Source organism: Rhinatrema bivittatum, chromosome 5 (assembly GCF_901001135.1).
Source record: "Rhinatrema bivittatum chromosome 5, aRhiBiv1.1, whole genome shotgun sequence".
In the NCBI taxonomy this organism is placed as follows: Eukaryota; Metazoa; Chordata; class Amphibia; order Gymnophiona; family Rhinatrematidae; genus Rhinatrema; species Rhinatrema bivittatum.
In genome coordinates, this window is record NC_042619.1 from 60,160,322 (window position 1) to 60,173,079 (window position 12,758).

Here is a 12,758-nt window from a genome sequence, read left to right on the forward strand (position 1 = left end):
GCCGAGCCGCGCAGCCTGCCTCCATTCCCTCCACGTCCCCCCACCTTCCCCTCCCTTCCCCTATCTACCCCAACCCCCGGCCCTACCTAAATCTCCCCCCTACCTTTTGTTGTGCAAGTTACGCCTGCTTGAAGCAGACGTAACTTGCTCGCGCCGCCTCGGCATCCCCCGGCACAGGCCGCAGTGCCGGGGGACTCAGGACCGCCCTCCCGGCCTGCCTCCAAATCATCGCCATGCCCCCGGACCCGCCCCAGACCGCCCCTGACCCCAGACACGCCCCAGGACACGCCCCAGGACACGCCCCGGACTGCCGTCATGCCCCTGGACACGCCTCCTCCCACCCCTTTTATGAAGCCCCGGGACTTACGCGCGTCCCAGGGCTTTGCGTGGATAAATCCGGCAGGATTTACGAGCGCAGGGCTTTTAAAATCTAGCCCTTTGTGCTTACCTGATACATGCAAGTTATAAACTTCAGTAATTTAACTCTGTACAGCATTGTGTGAACATATATGGGCTTATGCGGAGTTGCTTGAAAGCCATCCTCGTTTATTTCAGCTCCTAACAAAAACAGTTTTCTTGTAGTATATCAGAGCAAAAAATGAATATGTGTGAACTACTTTTTTCCAACTGGCAATATCAGTATACTTCCATGCATGCTTGGACAGTTGGCTCAGAGTCTTAAAAAGGAAAAACCTGAAGTGGATCTGAAAAATTGAAGAACCAAAATGAATTTTACCACTCACATGGATATTTTATCAGATCTGCGCTTGTCAGCTTCTGTGTATTCTTTCCACCTCACACTGTAATGACTGGTTGGCTAGGCCCTCCTCGTTATATCATCAGGGGACCTCTAAATGTTCTACACTGACGTCATAGTCACTAAATGCCATGGAATGTGTGCCCTCATTGTGCACATAAAGTAGTGTGAGAAAATGGCAGCTCCTCTGTGCTCTCCTTGCACAAGTAGTGCACAATACTGTAGGCTGCAGATAGATGTGGTGAAAAAAAGATTATTATGCAGCTCAAATTAGTAAAGCTGGGAGTCGTCCAGGAGAATTGTTTAGAACTGTTAAAAAAAAAAAAATGATGTCGCAAGTAGCACATTTAAAACAATTAGGAAAAAATTGTTTTCCATTCAACAAACAATTAAGCTCTGGGATTCATTTCCAGAAGATGTGGTTAAGGCAGTTAGTTTAGCTGGGTTTAAAAAAGGTTTGGACAAGCTTCTGGAGGAGTAGTCCATAAATTGCTATTAGTCAAGTTGCCTTAGATGGTAACTTTCAAAACAGCACATGATCACACATGTGCGTGCATTCGTTGGCCTGTGCCCAGGGATGTAGCTATTTTATAACTTGCGCATGTATATGTGTGCATGTTACAAAACAGCCTGGCTGGATGCACATGTACACCAAATTTTAAATGGGCACATGCAAATGCCACTTCTACTGTATAAATCAGGGAATTTTAAAAGAGGTGCACACTGATGCCATTTCCAGTTTTACCAGTTCATCTCAAGTTCACCCAGTTAAGAGAGAGGTCCTCCAAACCCCTTAGTTTAATAACCTTCACTCCCTCAGTTATCCCTGACCCTTGAAACCCCACAGATCTGCCTATTTATTATCTTTATTTTATAACTTACATGACTTGCAAAAAGTCCCTGGTGGTCCAGCGGGGGTCCAGGAGCGATCTCCTGCACTTGGGACGCCGGCTGCCAGTAATCAAAATGGCGCCAATAGCCTTTGCCCTTACTATGTCACAGGGGCTAACGGTGCCATTGGTCAGCCCCTGTCACATGGGAGGAGCACAAGATGGTGCCGATGGCCATGTGACAGGGGTTGACCAATGGCACCGGTAGCCCCGTGACATAGGTCAAACGCTATCGGCACCATTTTGAATACTGGCACCGAGGGTGTGATTGCAAGAGATGGCTCCCAGATCCCCTGCTGGACCACCAGGGAGTTTTGATAAGACTTGGGGGGGTCAGGAGGGTGGGGGGTTGTAGTTTAATTTTAGTGGGAAACGAATAAGAATCAACATATGAACGTATCGGGGGGCCCCCTTGCCGAATGCAACGTATCTGCCCCCGACGAATAAGAATCACAAATGCAATGTATGGCGTCCCTCTGCACATCCCTAACTGCTACAAGAGCCTCACCATCCTACACAAGACTCTACATAACCGGGATGTACATTGGCTCAATGACATAAGAACATAAGAAATTGCCATGCTGGGTCAGACCAAGGGTCCATCAAGCCCAGCATCCTGTTTCCAACAGTGGTCAAACCAGGCCACAAGAACCTAGCAATTACCCAAACACTAAGAAGATCCCATGCTAATGATGTAATTAATAGCAGTGGCTATTCCCTAAGTAAACTTGATTAATAGCAGTTAATGGACTTCTCCTCCAAGAACTTATCCAAATCTTTTTTGAACCCAGCTACAGTAACCACATCCTTTGGCAACAAATTCCAGAGCATTGAGTGAAAAAGAATTTTCTCCGATTAGTCTTAAATGTGCTACTTGCTAACTTCATGGAATGCCCCCTAGTCCTATCATTCAAAAGTGTAAATAACCGATTCACGTCTACCCATTCAAGACCTTTCATGATCTTAAAGACCTCTATCATATCTCCCCTCAGTCATCTCTTCTCCAAGCTGGACAACCCTTATTTCTTCAGCCTTTCCTCATAGGGGATCTGTTCCATCCTCTTTATCACAGTGAAAAAGGGGATGGAACAGAACTAAAAAAATAAATTATTTTACCCTAAGATTTGCCTCTTGTACTCCCAAGTTAATTTGCCCTAACATTTCACACTTAAGTTCATTATCTAGATTTTATACTGTTACTCTTCCTTTTTTCATTTATTATTTACTGAAAAGTTACTGAGTTCTTTGTAATAGTTCCCCAAATGTTACACGTAAACTGATGTGATGTCCTTCGAATGTTGGTATCAAAAAGCTTTAAAAAATAAATAAAATAAAATAATTAATTGAAATTGAACTGACATTTTATTTTTTAGTTCTGAGGTGTATGCCATCTGGTGTATGCCAGTTCTGAGGTGTATGCCATCTGGTCCAGGTGATTTACTACACTTCAGTTTGTCAATCAGGCCTACCATATCTTCCAGATTCACCATGATTTGGTTCAGTTCATCTGAATCATCAGCCTTGAAAACCGTCTCCGGAAATGGTATCTCTCCAATATCCTCTTCAGTAAACACTGAAGCAAAGATGTCATTTAATCTTTCCGCAATGGCTTTATCTTTCCTAAGTGCCCCTTTAACCCCTCGATCATCCAACAATCCAACTGACTCCCTCACATGCTTCTGCTTTGGATATATTTTAAAAGATTTTTATTGTGAGTTTTGCCTCTACAGACAATATCTTTCCAAATTCTCTCATAGCCTGTCTTATCAATGTCTTATATTTAACTTGTCAACACTTATGTTTTATCCTATTTTCTTCTGATGGATCCTTCTTCCAATTTTTGAATGAAGATCTTTTGGCTAAAATAGCCTCTTTCACCTCACCTTTAACCATGCTGGCAATCATTTCACCTTCCTTCCAACTTTCTTAATGTGAAGAATACATATGGACTGTGCTTCTAGGATGATGTTTTTTTTAACAATGTCCATGCCTGTTGCATACTTTTTACCTTTGGAGCTGCACCTTTCTCATTTTATCTACATTTCCCTTATGAAAATGTGGTGCTACAGCCATGGATTTACATACTGCCCGCCTTCCAGTCATTAATTCAAATTTGATGATATTATGATCACTATTGCCAAGTAGCCCCTCTCTCACCAAATTCTGTGCTCCACTGAAAATTAGATCTAAATTTTCTCCTTCTCTTATCAGTTCCTGAACCAATTGCTCCATAAAACTGTCATTTATTCCATCCAGGAACTTTATCTCTCTAGCATGTCCTGATATTTCACTTTCGCAGTCAATATTGGGGTAATTTAAATCTCCCATTATTACTGCACTACCAATTTGTTTACCTTCCCTAATTTCTCGTAGCATTTCACTGTCCATGTCACCATCTTATAAGCAGGTGAGACTGCGGCTGCAAAAGCTTGGGCTATTACTGAAACTCTTTGGCCTTCCATCCGGTGGAGTATGCTTTTCAGGAGCCCTGAGACACCGGGCTTCTGGCTCCACCCCCTTGTTTGATGCAGAGACCTGACCAGCCTACTTTTGATGTTAGCGCTGCCTGAAAATGTTGATGTGTTGCTATGGTAGCTCATTGAACAGGTGAGCCTAAGAGGATCACCTCTTTGGGAGACTCTTTGGGAGATCTAAGGGTATTTAAGGGGAATTTTTTATGGTATTATGGATAGTATTATGTCACAGCTTATTTCTCTTATAATGGGGGATGGATGATATGGGGAAGGAAACAGAATATAAGAAAAGAATATAATATCTGGATGCCTAAATGTTTAAAAGATATTGAAAAAGATTATCAAAGAAGGGATGAAGTTGCTTGAATTGTCTGTTAGTTAATGTCAGATCTTTATAAAACATTGGCTTTATGTTCCTGATTTAATAATCGAAAAAAAATGCTGATTTAATCTGTTTTATGGAAACTTGGTTAACAGCCGAAGAACCAATTCTGTGACTCAAGCTTTCCAAAAGGCTATTCATTAATAAGCTGTAACAGGGTGGACGAATGGGGAGGGGGAAGGGAGTAGCAGTTTTTTTTTAAAGATAGTTTACCCTTGAAGAAATTGTATAGGGACCTAGTACAGTTATGAAAATATCTCTGTGAAGCTAGATTATGATGAATCATTGGTACCTCCCTCCTGGAGCTCCCGACACTCTGGATACGATTCTTGAGGTGATATCATTGCAAGCATTGAACCATGCTTATCTCCTACTTGTGGGAGACTTTAATCAGCAAGTAAATGCTAAGGGATGTAAGAAGGCTAAAGATTTTCTTGAATCTTTAAAGCTGAGTGAGTTAGAACAAGTAGTTTCTGGAGCCTCCCATGGTGGGGAACTTATATTAGATTTGATATTTGGGTCCCCTCTGGCAAGAAGCCAAGATAATTTGAAGGTTCAGATAGGTTGCTATGGAGCAACCACTATTTAATGAATTGTAAATTTGAATATTTACCCAAATTAAGGGTTAATAACATGGGAATGTTGCAGCGTTTAAAACCTTTGTGGCTAGATTAGGAGAAATTGGAGGAAATATTACCAGAGTTAGATAAACATTTGCTCAATGACTTAATTAATGTGGAAGATTGGACCTCAGGATGGTACTTCTTGTTAGAGGAGGCAATATCAATCTGTGGTTCAGTATCTACGAGGGAAGTAAAAGTAGGGGTAAATGAGATGAAGACCAAATTCCCATTGGCTTAATACAGATTTGGTAGATCAAAAAAAGGAAATTATGTCAATTGGGGAGGCAATAGGGGAAAACAGGTTGAGATGACAACAAAAATTGATGGCAAATAGATATTTTAGGAAAATAGTGCAGGAGAAAAGGAAATTCTATTTGGTATTATAGATAAGACCTCTATTAACCCCCGAGTTATCTTTGCGGTAGTTGAGTCCTTGTTGGGTAAGAAAAAGGAATTGTTATTGTATGAAGATCTTCCAACATGTATTGAGTTATGGGAAAATTTTATCAATGCCAGATTTTAGATATGGATTTAGCACTAAAAAAGGGGATACAGGACGGGGATGGCCCACTTCACAGAGAGGATCTGGTAGTGGTGGGTGAGTTTAGATAATTTGAAACTATTTCTTTTTTTGAAAGTAGTTAAAAATTCAAATTTTTTACTGGATCCATGCCAATCTCGCACCATTCCAGGACTCCCACATTTAATATTGAAGGGATTATGGAATCTAATGAATTTGTCTTTAACAAAGTGAATAGTTCCAACTGTGTTGAAATCAGAAGTGATTTCTTAAATTAAAAAAAAACCTCAGAATTAGATCCCAGGAGTTGTAATAATTACAGGCCAATTGCAAATCTCCCTTTTCCAGCTAAGTTGATCAAGAAAGTAGTTTTAAAGCAAATTATACATAAGAACATAAGAAATTGCCATGCTGGGTCAGACCAAGGGCCCATCAAGCCCAGCATCCTGTTTCCAAAAGAGGCCAAACCAGGCCACAAGAACCTGGCAATTACCCAAACACAATGAAGATCCCATGCTACTGATGCAATTAATAGCAGTGGCTATTCCCTAAGGGGCGGATTTTCAGAGCCCTGCTCGCCTAAATCCGCCCAAAACCGGGCGGATTTAGGTGAGCAGGGCCCTGCACGCCGGTGAGCCTATTTTACATAGGCCTACCGGCGCGCGCAGAGCCCCGGGACTCGCGTAAGCCCCGGGGTTCTCCGAGGGGGGCGTGTCGGGGGCGTGTCGGGGGCGGGCCCGGTCATCGCGGCGTTTCGGGGGCGTGTCGGCAGCGTTTTGGGGGCGGGTACGGGGGCGTGGCTACGGCCCGGGGCGGTCCAGGGGCGTGGCTGCGCCCTCGGTACCTGCCCCCAGGTCGCGGCCCGGCGCGCGGGGATTTACTTCTCCCTCCAGGAGGCGTAAATCCCCGGAGAAAGGTAAGGGGGGGTGTAGACAGGGCCGGGCGGGTGGGTTAGATAGAGGAAGGGAGGGGAAGATGAGGGGAGGGCGTTAGAGGATTCCCTCCAAGGCCGCTCCGATTTCGGAGCGGCCTTGGAGGGAACGGGGGTAGGCAGCGCGGCTCGGCGCGCGCCGGCTATACAGAATTCATAGCCTTGCGCGCGCCGATCCAGGATTTAGTGGATACACGCGGCTCCGCGCGTATCTACTAAAATCCAGCGTACTTTTGCTGGCGCCTGATGCGCCAGCAAAAGTACGCCTATTCGCGTTTTTTAAAAATCTACCCCTAAGTAAACTTGATTAATAGCCATTAATGGACTTCTCCTCCAAGAACTTATCCAAAAGAACTGTTAGACATATCTCAGGCAGGATTTAGGAGAAGATGTAGCACTGAAACTATCATGGTTGATTTGTTGGAGACAATGCTACAATATTTAGATAGAAGGTCTCCAGTCCTGTTAGTGTCTCTGGATTTGTCTAGTGCTCTTGATTTGGTGGAGAATTTGATGTTGTTATCCCATTGTTTGGAGTTAGGGATAAGGGCTCACATCATTTTTAAAAGATACGAAGCAAATGATTAATTTTCAGGGGGAATGCTCTTCTTTTTGGAGACCTGAATATAGAGACCCTCAGTGATCTCCCTTATCACTGATACTTTTTAATATTTACTTGGCGATTAATTCACACATTTGATTTCATGCCATTTGTATATGCAGACAATATACAGATTTTAGTGGCTTTGGAGTGCACAGGTTTAAAAATGTTGTGAGAATTACTTGTTGGCAGTGGATTGCTGGCTGAAGCAGAATGGTCTAATTTTGAATTCTAAAAAAACTTTAATCCTGCAGGTTGGTGGAGCCTTACAGAAAACCATCTTTCAATTGAGAGGAGAGAGAGTACTACAAAATGGATATAAAGGCATTAGGGGTAATGGATGAAAACTGGATTATAGAAGCTCAACTTGTAAGGTGGTATGACTGGCATTTATGCAATTAAGAATGGCTCAGCAGTTAAAGCCATTTGAAAGTGACATGGCTTGAAATCAGTGATGTATGTCTTGGTGATGGCCATAGTAGATTACTGCAATGGTATTTACTTGGGTCTGTCTGCGACATTAATAAGATACCTTTAAGTTATTCAAAATATGGCAGCAAGAGTGGTAATTGGTTGTTGAAGGTGTAATTCAGCAGCTCCCCTCTTAAAACAATTGCATCAGTTACCTATAAGATTTCAATGCAAATTTAAGATTTTAGCTCTAGCCTTAAAAATATTGAATGGGATGGGGCCCACTGCACATGAGGAATCGGCTGGTATGGAAAAACAATGAATAGATAACAGATGTCTCAACTACTATATCAGCAGAAGCTACCATCGGTTAAGGCTTTTCAGCATATCAAGCTCCAGAACAGAATATTCTCAGTGGTAATTCCTAAATTATGGAATGATTTACCCTTACCAATTAGGGGGAACAGGATTTTCTATAATTTAGAAAGAAACAGAAGACATGGTTTATGCTCAATGATATGCTCTAAGATGATAACTTTGAAACAACTGGGTGGGCGCACATGTGCGCGCATTTGCTGGCTCGTGTCCAGAGATGCAGCTATTTTATAACATATGCACATTTTTAAACGGACGTGTGCATGTGCGTTAGGGATGTGCAGAGCAAAATTTTATGTTCATATTTTTTATGTCCGAAAGGGGGTCCCACTTGCGGCCAATATGGACATAAAAAAAATCCAATGAGTTGGGTATATGTACATATGTGCAAAAAAAAAATTTAAACCCCCTCACCCTCCTTAATCCCCCCCCCAGATTTACCACAACTCCCTGGTGATCGAGCGAGGAGTGAGGACGTCATTTCTGCAATCCTTGGCGAGAAGCATGTGATGTCGGTGGCACGTCGAGTGACGCGGCGTCACGTGATTCCCGGCGAGTTCGCGCCGGACGGCTCGTTCGGCCCAAAAAGAACTTTTGGCCAGCTTGGGGGGGCCTCCTGACCCCCCCAAGCTGGCCAAAAGTTCTTTTTGGGCCGAACGAGCCGTCCGGCGCGAACGAGCCGGGAATCACGTGACGCCGACGTCACGTGATTCCCGGCAAGTTCGCGCCGGACGGCTCGTTCGGCCCAAAAAGAACTTTTGGCCAGCTTGGGGGGCCCTCCTGACCCCCTCAAGCTGGCCAAAAGTTCTTTTTGGGCCGAACGAGCCGTCCGGCGCGAACTTGCTGGGAATCACGTGACGTCGCGTCTGAGTGACGCGGCGCCACGTGATTCCCGGCTCGTTTGCGCCGGACGGCTCGTTCGGCCCAAAAAGAACTTTTGGCCAGCTTGGGGGGGCCTCCTGACCCCCCCAAGCTGGCCAAAAGTTCTTTTTGGGCCGAACGAGCCGTCCGGCGCGAACGAGCCGGGAATCACGTGACGCCGGCGTCACTCGACGTGCCGCCGACGTCACATGCTTCTCGCCAAGGATTGCAGAAATGGCGTCCTCACTCCTCGCTCGATCACCAGGGAGTTGTGGTAAGTCTGGGGGGGGGATTAAGGAGGGTGAGGGGGTTTAAATTTTTATTTTGGCTCAACAATCGCGATTTCCCACATATCGAACATATCTATGTTCGATATGTGGGAAATCCGATCGTTTATGTCGAATCAATTTTTTAAGTAAAAAAAAAATATGAGTTGCGTTTTACTAATGCGGTCAATCCGAATGCACACCCCTAATGTGCGTTGAAATGCCGCATCTACCACATAAGTGGGGGAATTTTATAAGGGACGCACGCCGACACCCTAAACCTGTTTTCCCAATTCGTTCTTAGTTCAGCAAGTTTAGGGATAGCACTTCCAAAACCCCCTAATTTATTAGCCTCCCTTTCCTCCTGTTAACCCCAATCCTTTAAACTCCGCTGACTAGCCTAGATTTTTTTGTTTTTGTACTTATACGCCCTATAAAGCAGTAGTAAAGTTAGATGGCAGGGGACCCTGGCATGCTTCTGTATACTTATGTATTTAAGCTCTCATCTCTTGGCCCAACATGTTCATGCCCCTCCCAGACCACTCCCACTCCTCGTCCCTTTTTCTGAACTTTTGTGTGCGTACCGGGAGATACACGCATATGCTGGCAACTTTTAAAATCCACGTGGCATGTACTAGCCTAACTTCTGCATGATTCTCTCTGCTTTATGTATTCTGGGCTTTTAAAATTTACCTCTAAGAGCTTTATAACAATAATCCTTCCTATGCTGTATTGTTGCATGATTAATATATATTGATGAAAATATATTGTTTATTGTTTTATATTGTTTTATCATTCTATTGTACATTGCATTGGATGTTTTATATAAATCAGGAAAGTGGTCTATGAGTCATGTAAAATAAAATAAATAAATTTCAGGTGCAAAGCTGTCAGATCATATCACTCCTTTCCTCCACTTGTGCAGAATACACTTTAGGATTATAATGTTAATCCATTGCGTTCTTAGTATAGCTACACTGATGTGTGGTAGTTCTTAAGAAGTACACTTAAGATCTATAAACCCCAGCGCACATTGAGATCTGCTGGCTGCAGTCTGTTGGACATTCCACCAATTCAAAAAAGGCACATCTAGATGAAACCAGGGAGAGGATGTTTTTTGTAGCACGCCCAATATTGTGGAATAACTTATCAGATGAGATATATTTGATTCAGTGTTATTCTATAGAGATGTGAATCGGAACCGGTATCGGTTCAGATACCGGTTCTGATTCACAGCGTGAAATTTTTATCTTGCAGTCTGATCGGGTTTTTTTTTTTTTTTATTGGCTGCGCCTGAGCCGATAACAAAGTTTGTTAGTATCCCCCCACCCTCCGGACCTCCCCCCAAAATGTTTAAATACCTGGTGGTTCAGCAGGGGCCCGGGAGCATTCTCCCGCGCTAGGGCCGTCGGCTGCCAGTAAACAAAATGGCGCCGATGGCCCTTTGCCTTTAGCATGTGACAGGGTATCTGTGCCATTGGCTGGTCCCTGTCACATGGTAGGAGCAATGGACGGCTGGTGCCATCTTTAAAAATGGCGCGGGCCATCCAGTGCACCTACCATGTGACAGGGGCCGACCAATGGCACCGATAGCCCCTGTCACATGATAAGAGCAAAGGGCCATCGGCGCCATTTTGATTAGTGGCAGCCGACAGCCTGAGCGCGGGAGAATGCTCCCGGGACCCCCGCTGGACCACCAGGTATTTAAAAAATTTTTTGCGGGGGGGGGGGGACGGAGGGTGGGGGGATACTAACAAACTCATTTTAAAGGGTCAGGTTGTGTTTTTAGGTTGTGTCCTTTCTTCCCGCCCCCCTCTCATAACGATAAGAAAACCCACTAAATTAATCGTGGGGTTTCCTATCACTATCAGGGACCCCCCGATATCTGATGATATTGAAAATATCAGATGATATTTTCAATCGTCAGATAAACGATTCACATCCCTATTATTCTATATTCAGAAAACAGGTGAAAAGCTTTATTTAACCAGGCATATCTGTATTTATTTATTTATTTAAATTCTTTTGATATATGATCATAATGTACGCTAGAGCTCGCAGTGACTATTTTTGGAAAGTTTGCGTCAGTTATATGTCAATGTTTTATGTTGATTCTCTATCATGAGTTTCATGTAATTTATATTATTGTTTATATAAACCTTTTAGTTTTTATACTTTTGAGCTGATTATGTTTTCAGTTTTTTTGTGGTTATTTCATAATTTTTGTTTTAGTTAATACGATTATTATGTATGTTTTTTGTAACCTGCCAAGTGCAAAAAAAGTCCTTAGGATTGTGCGGGCTAAAAATCAGTAAAATATATAAATAAATACAAATATGAGGTAGATTGAAACTAAATAGATAAGAAGTGGGGTACATTAGGTAGGAGATTTATTTCTACAGAATTGCAAATGTGACCAAGTCCACATTTGCACCCAGACCTCCACTACAAAAAGCTAAAGCATTACAAGGTTTTTTTTTTTTTACTCTGGGATTGCTTTCCTCCAGTAGCATTTTAAATATACCATGCCAAAAATTACTGCTCTTTAGGGAATTTATAAACAGATACAATAACTCAGATTTACTGGGCAGATATGTTCGTAAACTGCATTCCAGAAAATATAGTGTACAAAAGATTTTAATACCAACAAGTCATATAACAGCAGGGAAGAATGTACAAGTGTAATACAGAGAAAACACTTAGCCTGCCCTGGAGTGAATGCTACTTTTGGGACTCTTGTTTTAATAAAGCCTCAAAAGGCAAGTAAGAAAAAGAAGTAAAAGCCTTTAAAGTGTCTGTGAATATCAACCATTATCAATCCAGCTGAACAGAAATGGTTAAGAGACCTGTTTGATGGATTCTGCCTAACTAGCTGCTAAAAAATTAGCACACAATAGCAACAGAGATGATGATGTCTGGAATCACTAAAGCGGAATAATTTGAGCATCCAGTGTAATTGGAAAACAATATATAAATGAAAATAAAAGACTGATTTAATGGATGAGTTTTCTTTAAATATGAGGAAAGACAGATGCAAAATCACAAGTGTAAAATGAGAAGAAACTGACCATTACCTGCCTGATCAAGACCATAACTTGCTAAGAAATTGTGTGAATTAGTCTGAGAAGAAAACTTCTGCCTTCCTCTATGTACTTCAACACATTTTTAATTTTGGCACGCAGCTATTCTTTTTTTGTCCTGGTGCTGACTGCTCAGTCAGTACAGTTTTACAGTTCCTGTTTCTTTTCAGGAATAAGAGATATAAAAAATTTTGCAACAAAAAAATGAAAATGAATTTAGTGAACCTGCAAGAATTTCTGAAGGTGAACAAAATTAGTTCAAACTTTTTTGTAAAATTCCAGTGCAGCGCTCTATGATTCAGTGAACAAGAATCTGATTTTAAGTGAATTTTCCCATTTGTAAAAATCAAGAGCAGCAGAGTGGACTTTTGTGAATTGCCAAATCTGCATTTTATTTCAGCTAATATGCTTGGATTTCACTTAGAGTCGTTAGGGGAATGTCAATTAAATTATACTGGCTGATCTGAGGAAAATTCAAAATGTGTATTGGCTTACAAGGCACCTGGTTTAACTTTTGTGGTGAATATTTCACACACATTTCAGAAGGCAAAAATCAGTCCTCCGTCAGTTAAAATTCCTTCATTTAC

At 42.4% G+C, this 12,758-nt stretch overlaps 1 protein-coding gene across 5 annotated transcripts in view; it reads left to right on the forward strand.

Moving 5' to 3' along the window:
* CNTN5 (contactin 5) overlaps window positions 1-12,758 on the forward strand; it is a 2,626,638-nt gene that overhangs the window by 1,433,380 nt on the left and 1,180,500 nt on the right. The gene's annotated exons all lie outside the window — the stretch shown is intronic.